Source organism: Corylus avellana, chromosome ca3 (genome assembly GCF_901000735.1).
Source record: "Corylus avellana chromosome ca3, CavTom2PMs-1.0".
Lineage (NCBI taxonomy): Eukaryota > Viridiplantae > Streptophyta > Magnoliopsida > Fagales > Betulaceae > Corylus > Corylus avellana.
The window spans coordinates 17,504,041-17,511,279 of record NC_081543.1 but is presented as its reverse complement, the minus strand read 5'-3'; positions in this window follow the sequence as shown (position 1 = coordinate 17,511,279).

Below are 7,239 nucleotides of genomic sequence, written 5' to 3'. Positions count from 1 at the left end.
GTATGTGGTATATATGAACAACCATGTGGTTTTGATTGCTACATTTTAAAATAAATAAATCTAAGTTAATTACTAGTCGTAAAATTTTATGACTAGTAATTAACTTTAGATTTATTTATTTTATTTGTTTAGTGAATATAATAATAAATGCATTTAAATTTGGACTTATATATTGTTTAGGTTTTGCCCTATTAATACTTATAAATGCTATACAACCAAAAACTTTGACAATAAGAAAAAAAAAAAAAAAAATTGACTACGTACCCTAGCTAGATTTATTTTATTTAACTAGGGTCCCCAATATCTAACAAATGCATATGAATATTTGGGAAAAAATGAAAATGTGAATATGAAAAAAGAATGTAAACGGTTAAACAGCATCAAATAATGTAAATGTGAAAAAAAAACAAAAAAAAAAATTTTAAAATGTGTGAAGTAAACCCTAAACCCTACTAAAAAAGATACGAAAACAACTAGCATGGATAGATGATAATTGTTGATGGTCCCCATTTGGAATAGTTGTTATTTTGTTTAAGTTTAGGAAATTTTCATGAGTAAAAAATAAATAAATTACCAACAACCTTAGCTAGTAATTAAGTTTGCATTTAAATTCCATTAAATATGTATGTGTTTATTGATTACTTTTAAGTCGCGTATCTTTGTCTCTAATGTCCGTAGACAACAATGGACAAGAGTTGGATGACAAAACCTAGGGGTATGAAGGAATATAGAGACGGTTGTAGATTGTTCGTGGACTTCGCAATTGGGAGCTGCACAGTACCTAATGGTAAGATTTACTGCCCGTGTAAGGTGTGTCACTTTAACCGGTGCTATCCGCCAGGCATTGTTCTCGCCCACTTGACAGGGGGGAGATGCATACTTCCTACATATAAGGACTGGATGTTTCATGGTGAGAAGCATGTACGAGGTCACATTGAACCGTCTCCTTCGAATCGTCCGGCCACAGATGCAGTAAGTGGAAGCAGTGATTAGGGTGGAAATATGCACGCTATGTTGCGTGATGTGTTCGGCATGCACGATGTCTGGGAAGACAACTGTGAGCCTCAGATCGTTGTGTAGGGTGATGAAGAAATCGTAGTCGAAGAAACGGATGAAGTTGACGTCCGAAAGTACCATGAGCTGGTTAAAGAGGCAAAAACACCGTCATATGATAGGACCAAACATAGCAAGCTGAGCGCAACTGTTCATATGTACAACTTAAAGTGTGTTGGTGGAATTAGTAACAAGATATTCTCATCTCTCCTTGAGTTCATGAATCAATTGTTGCCTGCGGATGATGAAGTTTTGCCGGTTAATACCTATGAGGCAAAAAAATATCTAAGGGACATGGGACATGAGTATGAGAAGATTTTGGCTTATCGTAATGACTGCATATCATTCTAGAAAGGCAACAAGGAGTTAGATTCATGTACATTTTTTGTAAAATCTAAGTGGAAAGATGAAATTCATTTAGACGAGGACTGTTAACCCATATCGTCAAGTAAGAAACACCCAGTGAAAGTGTTGCGGTGGTTTCAACTCATACCAAGACTACAAAGGTTATTTATGTCGCAGTATACATCACCCCATATGAAGTGGCATGCAGACAACTTTACAAAGGACGGCAAATTGAGGCATCCGGCCGACGGTGAAGCATGAAAGTCATTTGATCATTTATATCCGGAATTTGCAACGGACAGTAGGAATGTAAGGCTTGGACTAACCTCAGATGGATTTAATCATTTTGGGAACCTTAGTACATCTCACAGTACTTGGCCTGTAATGCTTGTGCCATACAACTTGCCTCCTTGGGTGTGCATGAAACAAACGTCTTTCATATTATCCCTGATTATCCCAGGCCCGAATTCACCTGGAATGGATATAGACATTTACCTTAAACCCTTAATTGAGGAATTGAAGGAATTATGGAATGTAGAGGTACGCATATTTGATGTTTCCACTAAAACACATTTTATGTTGCGAGCGCAATTGATGTGGACAATTAATGACTTCCTGGCATACGCAGGTCTGTCAGGATGGCCTATTAGGGGAGCAAAGGCATATCTTTTTTCTATGCATTCAACAAGGTCTAGATGCTTAAAACCCGGCCACAAATGGTGTTTTATGGGCCATAGGCAATACTTGCCCTTGGATCATCCATGGAGGAAGAACAAAAGAACTTTTGACGGAAACCAGGAACTACAATGTGCACCCGATGTGTTCAGTGGAGATGAAATCCTAAGATAGTTAGAAGAGATGCCATTTGGGGATAAGGATGCCGGTAAGTCAAAGCTAGAAAGTAGTAAGAAGCAAGGAGAGAAGCGAAAGAAGAGTACTCCCAACACCAGACCACAATGGACTAATCATGTAGTATGGAAGAAGAATAGTATTTTTTTTAGGTTGCCGTATTGGAAGGATAATTTACTACGGCACAACCTTGATGTGATGCACATAGAAAAATATGTGATGGACAACATTCTTGGCACAATACTCAAAATAAAAGGGAAAACAAAGGACAACTACGATACTCGCAAAGACTTGTAAGAGATGGGTTTGAGACGTATACTTCATCCATTTATGAAGAATGAAAAAATCTATATGCCCCCAGCTTGCCACACAATGTCCAATGAAGATAAAAAAGTGAGGGTGCCCGATGGTTATGCCTCGAATATTTCCAGATGTGTACGATTGAGTTGGTGACATTCTACTCAATGTATTTGGATGATGCATCGACGTTTCATAATAGGGCCCAAAGAAACCCTGATGGATGCAAGGGGGCGGGAACACGAGTCATCCTCAACCGTATCACACTGGCACAGATTTATCGATATATATTGTTTAACTCAAACGAGTTCCTACCGCTATGGACGTGAGTCATGTCACTAGCACATGCCCTGACATTCCTTGTACAACCTTAATTTGTAATGCACTATAATGAATCTAATTTCTAATTGTATGATGCATATGGAAACGCTTAGAGGGCGAACGGCGGACAATCAGTTGGAAAGCCAACATTTCAAACACTTTGTCAATTGGTATTGTGACTATGTAAGACTAATGTCTTCTTACCCATTAAATGACGAGTATATTTGTTTCGCATTCAAATTTCCTGACCAATTTGACTTCTCGTCCTCCATTGTACGTAATATACTCGCAGGTCAATGGATTGGACAATAGACGCAAAAAGGAAATGGGTGAGAAACTAATAATGCATTGTAGAGGGCCAAAGGAAACATCAGTCAAGTATAACAGATATGTGGTTAACAAGAAGTTGTTTCGCACTCTTGCAGTTGATATCAGAAAAATGACTTAGAACAGCGGCTTGTGTGTGCCGAGTACTAATGGCGAAACGTATTACGGGAAGTTAATCAAAATAATTGAGGTTGAGTACTACGATAGGACTAAGTATGTTATGTTCAAGTGTGATTGGGCGGACAACACGAGGGACAAGGGGTACAAGGTTAACGAGTACGGCATAACGCTTGTTAGTTTTAAAAACCTTATACACACTAGAGAGAGGACTACGGATGAGCCTTTTGTGCTAATTTCACAAGTTGACCAAGTATTTTACGTCAAAGATGAAAAGAACCCAGATTGGGCTTGCGCTGTAAGGACTAAACCTAGAAACGTGTACGATGTTGGTCAGGGTCAAGGGCCTGACGATTCTAGTGTCAACTACCACAAGATTGAGCCTCTCCCCTTGAGTAGCAATCATGATCATGTTAACTCACCTGATGATGTCGATTACGTCCGACCCAATTTAGCACCAATCGAAGTGTATGTCATTTAATGAAATTGGAGTACACCCTTATCTTTGAATTTTTTTTTTTTTTTTTTTTTAAAAAAAAAAAGATATATCTACATTAATTTGTAATTGTTTTTTATGTTAACCATGAAATTTATATGTACAATGAGTAAATGATATATAATTAATTGAGTAACTAGTATATGTTTAAAATTTTAAATGTGTGATTAGTTTATATATGCTTGTACATATTTACTTATTTTAAATATTAATTCGATCCATAATGTATTTTGCAGGGAGATATGAGTTGCAGGGGGAAGAGAAAAGCACATAGGCAACCCACCGTGCGCTTGACATCGGGAGCCTAGGTGTCGGGCTCATCCCCTTGGGTTGATAGGGAGCCAGAAGGGTATCGACTAGTACTTCCACATCCTGTGGAAGGGCAGACCCATGTGAGTAGGACTTCGGCTTTGGTGGTGACGTTCATGGAGATACTCAGCATACTCCGCCCGAGCCGGACACATCCACACCTTTCACACTCGACTTCACGATGTTGAGCGATCTAGGGATCGTTTCACATGGCCATTTTGATCGGCCCTCATATACCACTAGACCACAAATGGATGATAGTGATGAGACACAGCCCCCCAATAGCAATGTGAGTGATGAGGATGGTGCCGCGCAGGACAAGCATCCCAGTGATGCTGCTACACGCTCGTTGGCGCTCGACCAGGTTCGGACGATAAGTATATGTGCTAAATATTGTAATATATTTTTTATTTTATTATCTAGTTAGTTTTAATCTGTAACTAACTTATTTGAATCATTAATGTATTAGGTGTAAATGGAAATGGCACCACCTGCTATCATATGTTGAGTGTCAAGGCAATGCACAAGTTATGGGAGATCCCCGATGGGCAGAGGATCGTGTGTGAGTATAACCCCGCGTGGCAGCTTGTGGGACAAAGCGCTTCAAAATTTAGACGGATGAACGGATTGTTCGTCAAGAGCAGCAATTATGTACGGATTAGCAACGAGTAGAAGAATGTACCAGAGCATAGGAAGGAGGATATATGGGATGCCTTGATGGTATGTTTGAATTAAATATTATTGTATTTATGATAGTTATGTGTATGTGATTTTGTCAAATATATGCCTTAGTACTAATATAAATATTTTAATTTATGTAGAAGCACTTCTATGTCCCTTCTTAGTACGATATCGTGGCGATAAAAGGGGACACATTCCAAGATATAAGAAACAAGCATAAGACTTGGAAGTATGAATTTAAGCAGAGTCTTCTCATTCAGTTGGGCGATACTCCGGCGACAGTGATGGCTAGGGTAGGGCAAGTTATGTTATCCACGTACAACAGCATGAACGTAGATATATTATTGGAGAAATGGTGTAGTGAAGAGAATCAAGTAAGTCACATATTTTATTGGGTTTTGTTTAGTTTTATTAAAACGAATGTGCTAGGCTAAAATATTAACAATGTTAATTGTGTAGGAATATGCTGCGTATATGAAGCAAATCCGGTCCAAGAACCAAGCGCCTCACTGCACCGGGTCAAAGAGCTTTGCTAGGGCTACAAATGAAGAAGTATGTGTGTTATATATATATATATATATATATATATATATATATATATATATATAAATATATATTTCTTCATTTAATTTATGCTGAGTTGATAAATTATGTACATTTTGATACTTATTTGAAGATTATGTTTATGTTTTATTTGTTTATGCAGGTCTTGAATACGGGGATTCCACCTAAACGAGCTCAGTCTTACATCAATATACACGTAAAGAAAGATGGCAAATATCCAAATGACTTGGTTAAGGAGAGATGTGTATGCTACTAATAACCGATATATCTTGGTTAATATATATTTATTTTTATTTCAATTTAATATTTCTGATTGATTCTTTTAATTATTTATCACGTTGCAAATTTAATGTGTACCCTATAGGAGAGGATGAAGGAGCTACTACCCACTGACCCTGCTGCTACAAGATCTATAACCGAGGGTACCGTACAGTGGGCACCCGACGATGCGTACTCACAGGGGATCAACAATAAGCCTGAGTATGCTGATCGGGTTCTTCAGGTTGGGCCAAATATACTACCTGTGCTTGGCAGCATACACTCTTATTATAAACCAGTAGCACCACGGTCACAAAATCCCCGGAGCTAGGGGTTCTCACAATTGATAGAAGTTGCACTTCAAGCTGAAAGGGAGAAGCACAAGGCGAAGATAGATGCATTGTTAGCAGCACAGTAAGAGCAGGCTACTGCACAGCAAGTTGAAAGGGAGAAGCAGAGGGCGGAGATAAATGCGCTGTTAGATGCACAACGATAGCAGTTTGCTACGCATCTATCTGAGAAAGAGGCTAATATTAATTTGATGTATGAGGCCCATTTTTGTCAACTTGAGTCCATGATGCAATCGAGGTCCGCGTCCGAGATGACTCGAGTTAAAGATGTGCAAGACAAAGAGTCCCCAGCCCGTTTGGTGGTGAGATCGTCAGTGGGGAGTGGATTGGGTAATGCAATTTTTTTTTGTTTGGGTTTTCTTGAATATATGTCCTATACATACGAATTGGTATATATATATATGTGTATTGCAACTCTTGTTGCAATTTGTTTTTTCTTCGTTGGTTTGATGATACATTTGATTGCTTTTAGTATTGTTTTTGCGTCTAATTTTAGAAGGATATTATTTTCCTATGGACTTTGTAAGAGATACATATTGCATTGATGATGTTTGTTATTATTTGTAGTTAATGCATTTTTAGTTGTATTATAGTAATGTCATTTTGGTTAGTATATATGTTAAAGTTGTTATGGTGCCATTTTTTGTGTTTGGCTTAGGATCCTGATAAGAAAGGTACGTATTGCTTATTAATTGTTTGTTTTATCATTTCCAGGTAATGCAGAGAGGTCGTACAATAAGGAAGCTATTGACCTGGAATGAGCATTGTCTGTCAGTTTGTAGTTGATAAACCTATAAACATTTTGTTCTTGTTTTGTTGATATTTAACGTTACATGTAATTATGTCTATATTCGCGGTAACATACATAGTTCGGTTGTCTGTGATTGACGTAGAAATTGCATGTTAGTGATACTTGATGGAACTTGCATATTTCTGATTAATGTGGGAGTTCATATCATAAATAGTAAGTATTTTTTATGGATGATTAATGAATACTTCGTTTAGGGTTTAATGTGGTAGTTCATTACATCAAGTATATTTTTGGTGGATAATTAACGTGGTAGTTCGTTCCATCAAGTATCGTTTCATTAATATATAATTCATTAAATGTGTATTAGGTCAACTCCGAAATTCTGCAATAAAAAATATTGTTTTTGATGTTCTAACTATTGATGATAATGAGGTTCGCATGTTATTATTTCTATTATTGAACTTTAGTATTGTTTTTGCTTCTAGTTTTATTCTGTTATTATTTTCCTATACACTTTGTAA